The following is a 12802-nucleotide window of genomic DNA, read 5'->3' on the forward strand; positions in this document are numbered from 1 at the left end:
AAGAAGCTGATTTGGGTCACATAACCTAAGGTTTCTCAACAGCTCCTGTTACTACTGTATCTGTCTCATTCTAGCTTCCCAATGGAGTCACCACTGGGACTAAAACAACTGTATGCTACAAAATGGAAAAAAGAGATAAAGTCCAATAATATAGCATCTAATATTTAGAGAATTAATAGACAAGCATTTCTTTATAATAAAGCAGATTAAATTCATTGTAAGTGTGTTTCCCCACACATAAAAATAAAATCTCTAAACAGGATATATTTTTTAATCCTTTAAAAGTTTTAGTGTTGAAAAAAAACGTGTTTACTGGTAAAATATGAATATGGCCTATATCAAATTAATGTATTGTTTCAATGTCAATTTCCTGGGTTTGACAACATATGACAATTATGTAAAACGTTATCATCAGAGGTAAGTAAGTAAAGTACATGGGGGAAATCACAGTATTTTTGGCAACTTGTGTAGTTACAGCATTATTTCAATATAATAAGTTTAAAATTTTGCTTTGTGAAATTTACTACTCTATAAGGTTACTTTCAGATTTTCTATTAGTTTAGAATTCTATAACCATAAGTCATTTTCAGGTAATACATAATCAGAGCTTCAATACCCAATACCATTTGGTATAAAGGATGTAACACTTTTTAATTTGTGCTATTTTTTTCTCTTCTCTCAAAGCAACTTCATGAGCACATATTTCAATTTTAAACTCTACTCTATTTTCTAAAATGCCCTTTTACTTGGTGGGTCTTTTCACATATTTACTCAATGAAAGTGTAAACGATGTCATAATTTCTTCTTCATATTTTCCCAAAAAGTTAATTTCCTCAAGCTGTCTTCAAGGGAAACATCTTCAACATGAATTTCCTTCTGTAGACAAGTCACTGAAGTATGCAACATAAAAATAAAATATTTCCCATAGAGTAATTATAAATAAATATATACTAACACAATATTTGCCAGCTATTTGTCATCATCATTACATAGCAGTCCCGTCTCAACTTGACATTTAAATGTGGCTTGAGCTCTCACTGTCAACATGGACTTGCTCAGTATCTTAAACACTAGCTGTTCATTAAAAAAGTTTATACAGAATTTGGAATTATCTATAATTAAAAACAGCTGTTGTCCTAGAATATTATTTCATTATTGTGCCTGATTATTTACAATTTGCTTCACTATCTTGGATAACACTTCATAGTAATATTTTAAGTCCATCTTAATACAAATAAAATGCATGTCATTAATTTTTAAATTAAGATAGTATATAATACTCTAAAGATAAAATATATGGGTATATTTATTTTACATAGCATTTTTCACTTAGATTCTGCCTAGTGCTGTCTAGCATTTGTGTTAACATATAAGAAGATTAAATTTTAGAAATACTATTGAAAGTCAATAAAATATTTCATTCATGACCTAAAATGTGCATTTACCAAAATGTATACTTAGTTTGTATCCAACCAGTCCATTCTAAAGGAGATCAGTCCTGAGTGTTCTTTGGAAGGAGTGATGCTAAAGCTGAAACCCCAGTACTTTGGCCACCTCACGTGAAGAGTTGACTCATTGGAAAAGACTCTGATGCTGGGAGGGACTGGGGGCAGGAGGAGAAGGGGACGACAGAGGATGAGATGGCTGGATGGCATCATCGACTCGATGGACGTGAGTTTGAGTGAACTCCGGGAGTTGGTGATGGACAGGGAGGCCTGGTGTGCTGCAATTCATGGGGTCACAAAGAGTCGGACACGACTGAGCAACTGAACTGAACTGAACTGATACTTAGTTTGTAATCTCTTTTGCTGTTTAAAACTTTAGTAGTAGTGTTAGTCGCTCAGTCGTGTCCGACTCTTTGCGATCCCACAGACTGTAGCCCCCCAGGCTCCTCTGTCCATGGGATTCTCCAGGCAAGAATACTGGAGTGGATTGCCATTCCTTTCTCCAGAGTACCTTCCAGACCCAGGGATCGAACCTGGGTCTCCTGCTTTGCAGGCAGATTCTTTACCATTTGAGATACAGGGAAGACCTTTTAAACTTTAAGTAAATATAAAAACTACAAGTAGTCACATAAAATACAGTAAGAAAGAAGTAACCCTCATTCATTTTTCTTAACATTTGTAACCAATGGGCTAATTTTGTTTATTTCAAATCTACTGTTTAGATGCAGGGATTGGAAGCATGCATTCCATCTGAAACAAGTGCTAATGATTTGAAACCTCTATAAATTGACTGTCAAAATGAACAGGTATAGCTGAGTGTGCTGTCTAACTGGGAGTTCTCCTAATAAACCTCTGAGTAGAATTCAATGTTTATTTGAGCATATAAATAATACATATGTGTTCATTCGAAGCTTACGTATATTATTGAACATCGATCACAAATACAGCAATTATTTAGAGTTCAAAACAAAAATATTTTTCATGGAGTAGTTTATCACTAGCATTGTTTGGAACTGTCAGGTCGTGGTATTATTGTTTTCTATTGTTTTCCAGAAAAGTGGCCCCTTTCATTTCCTTTACTGAGGTCCTTCACCCAGATTGGAACTCTACCGTATACTGAACAGTATACTCTTTCCTAAAAGGATCACACTCATATTTCTTCTCTGCACCTTTGCTTTTTCTGTTTCTTCTTTGGGGAATACTCATCCTTTTCACCTCTCATTATTTCCAGCTGTCAAAATCTGATCTCTCATCCTTGTTCAAGTTGTTCAAATACTATATAACCCAAGAATTAGATTCTGCATAATGCTGTGGAGAATACACTGAATAGTGAATGATAAGGCCTCATTTCTGGTACCTATGGTCAAAAAATACACTCCATTGTTTACCAGATGTGCCAGCTCTCTGGGCCTCAATGTCTAGAACTGAGGGTTTACACTAGATGGATCCTAAAACCTCTTCCAGTGTTTTGAAAACTACAGTTCTATGATACGGTATCTATCCTTAAGATATTTTTTCCTCTAGGTCCACACAGCAACTCATTGTGTAGAAATGAAAATCTAATTCTTCCTAAATAATTTCATGGAATTTGGGTTTCTGGTGATAAGTAGAATTAACACTAGGAATCCGTGAATATTGAGGATACATAATCTGCAGTTGGTTCTCTAACAGAGACAATAACACCTAAGATGCTTCACTTACAAGAGGAGATTCAAAATGAATGAAAAAGCACAGCGGAGTTTGCAAGCAGCAAGAGATGGGACCTCAGAAAAGGAGGTGGAGTGTGCTATCAGCATGTCAGAGGGCAGGGAGGGGTGGCAGGCAGGGATGTTGGAGATGCAGGAAAAAAGAATCAAACTGTGGTGAAACTGATGCTTGGTAAACCAAAGGACTAGTAATCAAAATGAGTCTCAAAAAGTGGGATGAGTATTACCTTTGCTACAGTAGCACTCTGTGAGAGAACACTGCCTCATGATGCAATAGGCATACCCTGACTCCCCAGGGAACTAGTGGTAAAGAATCCACCTGCCAACGCAGGAGATGCAAGAGACAAGAGTTCGAACCGTGGGTCAGAAAGATCCTCTGGAAGAGGGCATAGCAACCAACTCCAATATCTGTGCCTGGAGAATCCCATGGACAGGGGAGCCTGGCGGGCTACAGCCCAAGGGGTGGCAAAGAGTTAGACACAACTGGAGTGACTTAGCATACAACCTTGTTACCTATGAGTGGGAGGGCATAAAGACATAAGAATATTTCTCATCTGTCTGTGCGCCACCCAGAACTCTAGTCAATCATTTCAGCTGTCCTCAAACGAAAATTTCCTTTCTTTAAAACACAGAGACAAGTGTTTCAGAAAAACATTAAAAAATTATTTACAGAATTATAAGTAGGCCTTTGTTTCCACTTCATGACACTTTTAAAGAAAACATGGCTGGGACTTTGAAAATGGAGAGTGTCACCTATCCTCTCCTTCCAGCTTATGCTTAAGAGGACATGAAGGCAGGCCTAAAACACTGGATTACACAGTAAGATGAAATTTCACACCAAATTTCTATTCTCATAATAAATTAACCTCTCTGAGTTCACCTTCCATCTTATTAAATAAGAAGGAATCATTAACTATTCTTTAAAACATTTCCCACCCTCATCTCTATTTCCTTATTCCTTGGTCTCCTTTTTTTTTTTTTCAAGGAAAACCACAGGCAAAACTATTTTATCTTTCCATTGCTAATACATGGGTTAACTACTGTCAACGAGAAAATCAGTCAACAGACATAAGCAAAGTGAAAACAGATAGGATGTCAGACAAGCAGCCTTTGGGTCATGATAACAATAACAGCTAACTATGATGGTGGTGGTGGTGATGATAACAACCAAGTATTGAAGGCATGCTGTAAGGTAAGGGTAAAATTTCTTAAGTATTAACATCTCTCATTAGAAAATCTTGAGTTTCCTTTTCAGAGATATGTGCCATTGAGGAAACATAAACTTCCTTTATTTGAAGAGTTGCATCAACTATGAAAATTAGAAATATAAAAATGAAACATAGTTAATTTACCATATCCTAATATTCTGTACAGCATCATCAAAGCCTCTTCTTCCTAAACCAGTTCCAATGGCCTATTTTCCTCTTAGCTACTTCACAGAAAGATATAAGTTAGTATCTCACAATTCAAGCAAATCCTTTCAATTTTATTTATTTTTAATTTGTATTAGTGTGTTAGTGTGTTTTTAATATATGTGAGATACACTCACACACAAATACACACACACACACACACACACACATATATATATATATATAAACTGGGAAGGCATTTTATGACTTTTGAGCCCTTTGGCATACTTCCTGGAAGTCTCAGTAATGACTATAGTTACTCTTAATTGCCTTCAACACACTTACATGAATGCTACATTCAGTTGAATTATTTCCTGGATTCCCTCTAATTAATCTGATAGCAGCTGTTTTAAAGCCTGTGCTGATTAACAGTTGCAAGACAGCTAAATGCCTAGTACAAGAAAAGCTCTGTGAAGCTTACGTATGTTCATCCACATAATTTTGTCTTTTAAGCATCAACAATTCAAAGAAGACGTGCTATTTTTACTTAACTATATTATTTGTTTATATAACTCAAATGGTTTCACCCTAATATACTAAAATATCATCTCAATATATTTAATGAATATCCTAATAGGTATTATGGGAATCTGCATTTCAAAAAATAACATGTTTTAAAGGTTTAAATAAATCTTAAAGAAAACCACTGAGGAATTATTATAGTATGTATTTGTGCTGGTCTCCTTGTCCTGGTTCGGAAAATATAAATGAACTTTAAGAAATAAATGATATATTAAATAAAAAATTCATCTAAAGTAAAGTGCTATGAGGATTACTTTTAAGGTCAAACTACATATGCTTGTTGATGTTTTGTTCCTTTTGACCAACAAATAGCAATTTGATGCATTTTAGACATACGTTCAGCTTAAATAGTCATCATTAAATGGCATTCTCTGTAAGTAGCAATTTAGGCTATATTCTGCCTGTTAGAAAATTAAAGTTCTGATGCTGTCATTCTTCTAAAAAACAATCAAAACATTCTATTTCCCAAGATACTGAGGCCAGACCTCATAGTCTAGCATAGTCCTTCTCTCCATCTTGGTCTTTGCCCAATCCATATTATTCTTACCTCATTCCCATTCCATTAGTTCACCTAGCAAGTGTTTTTCTTTTTTTTTCCCCTTGAGTTGTGCTATTTCTTCACTCAGCCTGGTATGGCCTGTTGGTGGAATCCTTCAAAGGAAAGTTTAAAGCCATTTCCTCAAAAAGCTATGTCAAGATTCAAAAACTCACATGACTCTCTACAGGAACCATCAATAAGCTATTGGGCCTGCTATTTGGCCTATGAGAGGTAGCTGAGGGTCAGCGCCAGACCTCGGTAGTGGGCAAAGTTTTCAGATATCGCAATATCCTGAAATATTTCAGAAATCAAGAATTTAATGAGTGATATTCTGATTTTTAAATGTTGGCAACAAATATAAATTTTAAACACTTTGGAAGTCAAACTGTTCACATCTGTTGACTAGCTTGTGCCTCTCAACAGATTGTGGCTTCTGCCTCAAATAATCCTGAGGAGGAAGTGACCTCTACACAGTGTATTCAGCTAATCGTATATAGACTCTGTCCACACTGTGGTTCGGGGGTGTGTGTGAATACATCCCACTGGTGTTTTGTACATAACAGAATTCAAAAATATTAGCTACAAGGAAGCAGCAGGCATAGGTAATGCTTGACAATGCAAGAAGTAGAAATAAAATCCCTACTTGGCCACTCACAAAGTGTGTGATCTTAGTATTTTACTTATACTATAAAATCTGCAGTGAAAATAATCATAATCTGTCTACTTTGTAGCACTGAAGTAAATGACATACAATGTGTGCAATAATTAGGAAAGGATCTAGCACAAGTTAACACTCAAGTGTTAACTGCCATTATTAGTGTTATTCTTTTAGAAGTATAGCAAATATGTATGTTTTATTATATAAACACAGATTTAACAAACTTTTACATAATTATAAGTATGCTTTCTATTGCTATTTCATGACCTTTTTGAGAAATCATAGCCAGGACTTTCTTTATAATACTCTGAAACATGAAACAAATCCAAATCTTCCCTTCCAAGAGAATGAATACAAAATAGCTATGTATTTATGTAGGAAAATGTCATACATAAATACATACATACATACATATACATGCATACTGACATACACAACAGCAAGGATCAATTTCAAAAACATTATATTGACCAAAAGGAGCCAGACACAAGAGATTATCTACTGAATGACTGTATGTATATGAAGCTCAATAACAGTCAAAATTAATTGATAGTAACAGAAATCAGAAACAGGTTACATTTGATATGTAGGAATTGGCTGTAAGGGGCATGAGGGAAAGATATGGACTGATAGAAATGTAATTATTGATTAAGGTATGAGTTACACAGTAAAACTAAAAAAAATCACTTACTGATACTTAAAGACACACAATTCATAAGAAGAAAATTTCATCTCAATACAAGAATTTAAAAAGTGATACATTAAACAGTTGCAGCACTTTCCTGAAGACATCAACTTAATAGTAACAGAAATGTATTTTTAAGTTATAAAATAATATTTGAACCCACAAATACAAAAATTTTCTTAATCCCATTTTTATTATATAAATGTCATCAAGAGATTTTTTTTCTTTTCTTTTCTTTTTTAAATTTACAATATTGTATTGGTTTTGCCATATATCAACATGAAGAGATTTTTAACAGGGCGTGCTTCCTTCATTGATTGTGTACTAGAAGAATCAGGGGACAATACCAATGACTTTTTATGTCAATCTGTTATCACTTATTAAGTTAAATGTATTAGATGAACTCTACAGAATGCAGGTAAATCTTTAAAATTTTTAAACTATTATGAATATTGTGAAGAACTTAAATACATCTTTATATACAGTGAATATAAGTGTTTGAAATTACACTGAATTAGTATTGACCTAAAGGCATATTCTGCAAGCTATTGTGAATTTAAAAATAAAATTATAAGGCTTTAAAATGATTTTAGTTCCCTAAAATAGAGTATAAGAAAAATAAATTAGGTTATTTCACTTCTAAGTAAATGTAACTCACTACAGTTTATTGTCATAAAACTGTTTTTCAAAATATTTCTGACCTATACTAGGCCCTTCTGAAGTTCAGAAGAAACTAAATAATTTTTTTCAGAACTCCTATTTCTAGTTCATTCTTACTGAATGACAACAGATGTTTAATTTTAGAAATAGTTTTCATGGCCAACTATCTGAACAGGATTTTGAAAAGAACATTTAGACAAATTGTTAAATCTTTATGTTAAAATGTACTAAGTAAAGGAAATAATCAGGAAGTATAATACTTCAAATAATTAAATCCTAGACTTTTAACAGTATGTCAAATACACCCTAATGTACTAATTTTATTTTTAACTGAAAGCACTAATTAATTTGATATTTTTTTTAAATTAAGTCTAAAGTGATGAAAAAATTTTCAAAACACTGAATCATAAAATAGAGATGCTCAAACGAGAAGCATCTGCAGAATGGTGCAATACTGACCACTGAAAATCTACTTCTTTGTGACAGCTAAACTGTCACAAAAACTGGAGAAAATTGTCAAAATCAAGTTTTTCAGACCTCTGGAAATTAACCAAAACCCGGCAACAATCTGAAGACTGAGTCTTAGTAAGAACAGTGGGCGTTGTAGCATTTTAACTCTCTACTACCACCCCCTCTTCACAGTTCTGTGTTACCCTGAAGAAACAAACCAATAGCCTCACAGCCTATGAAGGGGGAAGGCTGGATTGCGAACACTTCACAAAACTCCATCTCAAGAGGACAATTACTTTTGATCTGTCTTGCTGCCCCTATGGGGAGGGAGGAGGGTTCAGGATGGGGAGCACATGTATACCTGTGATGGATTCATTTTGATATTTGGCAAAACTAATACAATTATGTAAAGTTTAAAAATAAAATAAAATTTTAAAAAAATAAATAAATAAATAAAAAGCCCCATTCAAGGACTTCTCTTTATTTGACCTGACTTAGAACTTGCTCAGTGAGGAAAGTGTTATCTTCACAATGTTTTACCTTTTTGCAAAATTAATCACCAGCAAGTGTTTCATATTTCATCTTCCTGAGGTGGTAAAACCAGATGGGACAAACAGGAATATAGCCAAAACATCGAAAAGGAAAATGGAGTGAATAAGATGACCATCAGCAGCTTTGAAAAGCTATTTCTGGAGCCATAGGTATGTACAGGACTATGTGCACATCCAGAAGAGACTCAGAAGAACCAAAACCTCTCATCTCTGACTGACCTTAAGTTTCTGCACAAGCCAGGAGTAAAGGCCCATGCAAAGATGTCAAATGCCAAAGTGTTAAGGTATACTTCAATACACACACAGAACTTCTAGGAAAACGTTGGGAAGCTTACTGGTTCAAGGCAATTATTTTAGTCTTTCTGATCACTAGATAGCAAATAAGCTGACCAAGCACAGACCTCAGTAGAATATTTGAAGAAATAATGGCTGAAAACTTCCAAAGTAGATGAAAACCATTAATCTATATATCCATTATTTTCAACAAATTCCAAGGATAATAAGGTCAAAGATAATCATGCCTAGACACATCAGTAAAACTGCCAAAATTCAAGGACAATGAGAAGATTTTGAAAACAGCAAGTGAAAAACACAAAGGAGTTTCAACAAGATTAACAGCTGACTATTCATTAGAAATCAGAGGCCAGAAGGTGGTAAGATAAAATATTAAGGTACTAAAAGTAAAGAGAGACCAATCAAGATTTCTATATCCAGCAAAACACTGCTTCAAAAATAAAAGAAATATTAAGATAGTCACAGATGAACAAAAACTGAAAGAAATTGTAAAGAGCAGGCCTGCCCAAGAAGAAATACTAAAATAAATCTTTTCAGCTAAAATAAAAGGACCATACAATCACTCAAATGAACAGGAAGAATTAGAGTCCCGTTACAATTAACTACACAAGAAAATATAATGAATAGTTTAAATCTGTTTTGCTTGGAATACTTTCTTCTCCCATCTCATTTAAAAGAAAACTACATAAAGTAGTAATTATAAAACCTACTTGATGGGCTCATATGGTATAAAAGAGGTAAATATCTGGTGGCTCAGATGGTAAAGAGTCTGCCTATAGTGCAGGAGACCTGGGTTCAATCCCTGGGTTGGGAAGATCCTTGTAAAAGGGAATGGCAACCCACTCCAGCATTCTTATCTGGAGAATCCCATGGACTGAGTAGGCTGGCAGGCTACAGTCCATGGGGTTGCAAAGAGTTGGACACAACTGAGCAACTAATTTATATATATATATATATATAGCACAAAGAGTGGCGAAGAAAGCAGCTGTATCAAAGCAGTTCTATATACAGTAAAATTAAGATTAATCCAAGATAGATTGTTTTAATATACTAATTTCAATGCTAATAGCAACTATGATGAAGATACTCCTCAAAATCCTCCAAGCTAGGCTTCTGTAGTATGTGAACTGAGAACTACCAGATGTACAAGTTGTTTAGAAAAGGCAGAGGAATCAGGGACCAGATTGCCAACATCTGTTGGATCATAGAGAAACCAAGGGAATTTCAGAAAAATATCTACTTCTGCTTCATTGACTACACAAAAACTTTTGACTGTGTGGATCACAACAAACTGTGGAAAATTCTTAAAGAGATGGGAAAACAAGGCCACCTAACCTGCCTCTTGAGAAACCTGTATGCAAGTCAAGAAATAATAGTTAGAACCTTACATGAAACAATGGATTGGTTCAAAATTGGGAAAGGAGTACATCAAGGCTATATACTGTCACCTTGCTTATTTAAGTTCTATGCAGGGTACATCATGAGAGAGTGGAAGAATCACAAGCTGGAATCAAGATTGCTGGGAGAAATATCAACAACCTCAGATATGCAAATGATATCAATCTAATAGCAGAATGTGAAGAACAATTAAAGAGCCTCTTGATGAGGGTGAAAGAGGAGAGTGAAAAAGCTAGCTTAACACCCAACATTAAAAAACTAAGTTCATGGCATCCTGTCCCATCACCTCATGGCAAATAGAAGGGGAAAAAGTGGAAGCAGTGACAGACTATTTTCTTAGGCTCCAAAATCACTGCAGACGGATGAGGGCTGCAGCCATGAAATTAAAAAAGATGCTTGCTCCTGGGAAGAAAAGCTATGACAAACCTAGACAGTGTATTAAAAAGCAAATACATCACACTACTGACAAAGGTCAGAATAGTCAAAGCTATGGTTTTTGCAGTAGTCTCAGATGTGAGAGTTCGACTATAAAGAAGGCTGAGTGCTGAGAATTGATGCTTTTGAATTGTTGTATTGGAGAAGACTCTTGAGAGTCCCTTGGACAGCAAGGAGATAGAACCCAGTCAATCTTAAAGGAAATCAATCCTGAATAATCATTGGAAGGCCTACTGCTGAAGCTGAAACTCCAGTACTTTGGCCACCTAATGGGAAGAACTGACTAATTGGAAAAGACCCTGATGCTGGGAAAGATTGAAGGCAAAAGAAGAGGGTAGCAGATGAGATGGTTAGAATCACTGACTCAAAGGACATGAGTTTGAGCAAACTCCTGGAGATACTGGAAGACAGAGGAGCGTGGCGTGCTATAGTCGATGGAGTCGCAAAGAGTCAGACATGACTCAGTGACTGAAAAACAACAACAAAAGATACTTCAAAATAATGGAAAATAACTGAAATGCTCAAATTTCCAGTATGACAAAAATTATTGCAACAGACTCAAGAAGAAATTGAATATCTTAATGACCTATTAAAAAACATTACATTAGTAATTAAAAGCTTTCGGTAAAGAAAATCTCAGGCTCACCTGCTTTTACAGTAAGTTCTACCATATATTTAATGAACAACTAACACTAATACTTCAAAGACTATTCCAAAAAATGGAATAGTCCAAAAAAGAGTATGATAATTCCCATCTCATTATGATACTTGATTACCCTAATACCAAAACCAGGCAAAGAAATCTCAGTAAACATAATTTAATGTTTAATGCTGCTGCTGCTGCTGCTTAGTCACTTCAGTCATGTACAACTCTGTGTAACCCTGTGGACTACAGTCCTCAAGGATCCTCTATCCATGGGATTCTCCAGGCAAGAATATGTGAGTGGGTTGCCATGCCCTTCTCCAGGGGATCTTCCCGACCTAGGGATTGAACTTGGGTCTCCTGCATTGCAGTCAGATTCTTTACCACTGAGCTACCAGGGAAGGCCTTACTGGTTAGTCTCGCTTTACAAATATAGATGTAAACACCCTCAAGAAAATAACAGGAAATAAAATCCAGCAGCATATAAAAAATTATACACTACTACCAAGTGGGATATTTCCCTGGAAATTAAGACTAGCTTCACATCCAAAAATTAATCACTGTAATAAGACATGTTAATACATTAAGGACCAAAATCACATGACCATCTTAATTGATAAAGAAAAAACATTTTCAAAAAACTCCAATACTCTTCATGATAAAAAAACATTCGACAATTAAGGAATAGAAGGACCCAGTTCAACCGAATAAAGGACATCTATAAGAAACCCAGAGTTAACACAGCAAACAGTAAAACTAGAAATAGAAACTTGCCCTTTCATCAGAAACAGGACAAGAATTTCCACTCTCGCTGTTTCTACTCAACACTGTAATAATGATTCTAGTCAATAAAATTAGGCAAGATAATGAAATAAAAGCATCCAAAATTGAAAGGAGTAAGTAAAATTATCACTATTTGGAAATTCTCTGGTGGTCCAGTGGTTAGGACTCCACACTCACAGTGTTGAGGGCCTGGGTTCAATCCCTGGTTGGGGAACTAAGATCCCACAAGCCGCATGGTCAAAAAATTAATTAATTTTTTTTAAAAGTACTACCATTTGTAGATGACATGATTTCTATATAAAGAAAATCCTAAGATATCCTCAGACACAGAAAAAAAAAACTATTTGGAAATATTAAACAAGTTCAGCAAGGGTACAGGATTCAAGATCAATATACAACAACCAATTTGATTCTATACACTTGCAATGAGCAATCTGAAAATGAAATTTTAAAAAGCAATCCCATTTACATTAGCATCATAACAGTAGAATACTTAGGAATAAACTTCACAAAGAAAGTATAAGACTTGCATAATGAAAACTACAAAATATTTGTTGAAAAAAATTTTTAAAGACCTAAATAAATGCAAAAATATCCCATGTTAATGGATCAAAAGACTTAA

The 12802-nt window shown here is 34.8% G+C and overlaps 1 non-coding gene across 1 annotated transcript; it reads left to right on the top strand.

Annotated features, from left to right (window-relative positions):
• The first annotated feature begins 12321 nt into the window (after positions 1-12321).
• Positions 12322-12394, top strand: TRNAV-CAC (transfer RNA valine (anticodon CAC)). The gene has a single exon. It is a non-coding gene; the product is annotated as a tRNA-Val (tRNA).
• The last annotated feature ends 408 nt before the right edge of the window (positions 12395-12802 follow it).

Source organism: Bos javanicus, chromosome X, assembly GCF_032452875.1.
Source record: "Bos javanicus breed banteng chromosome X, ARS-OSU_banteng_1.0, whole genome shotgun sequence".
Lineage (NCBI taxonomy): Eukaryota > Metazoa > Chordata > Mammalia > Artiodactyla > Bovidae > Bos > Bos javanicus.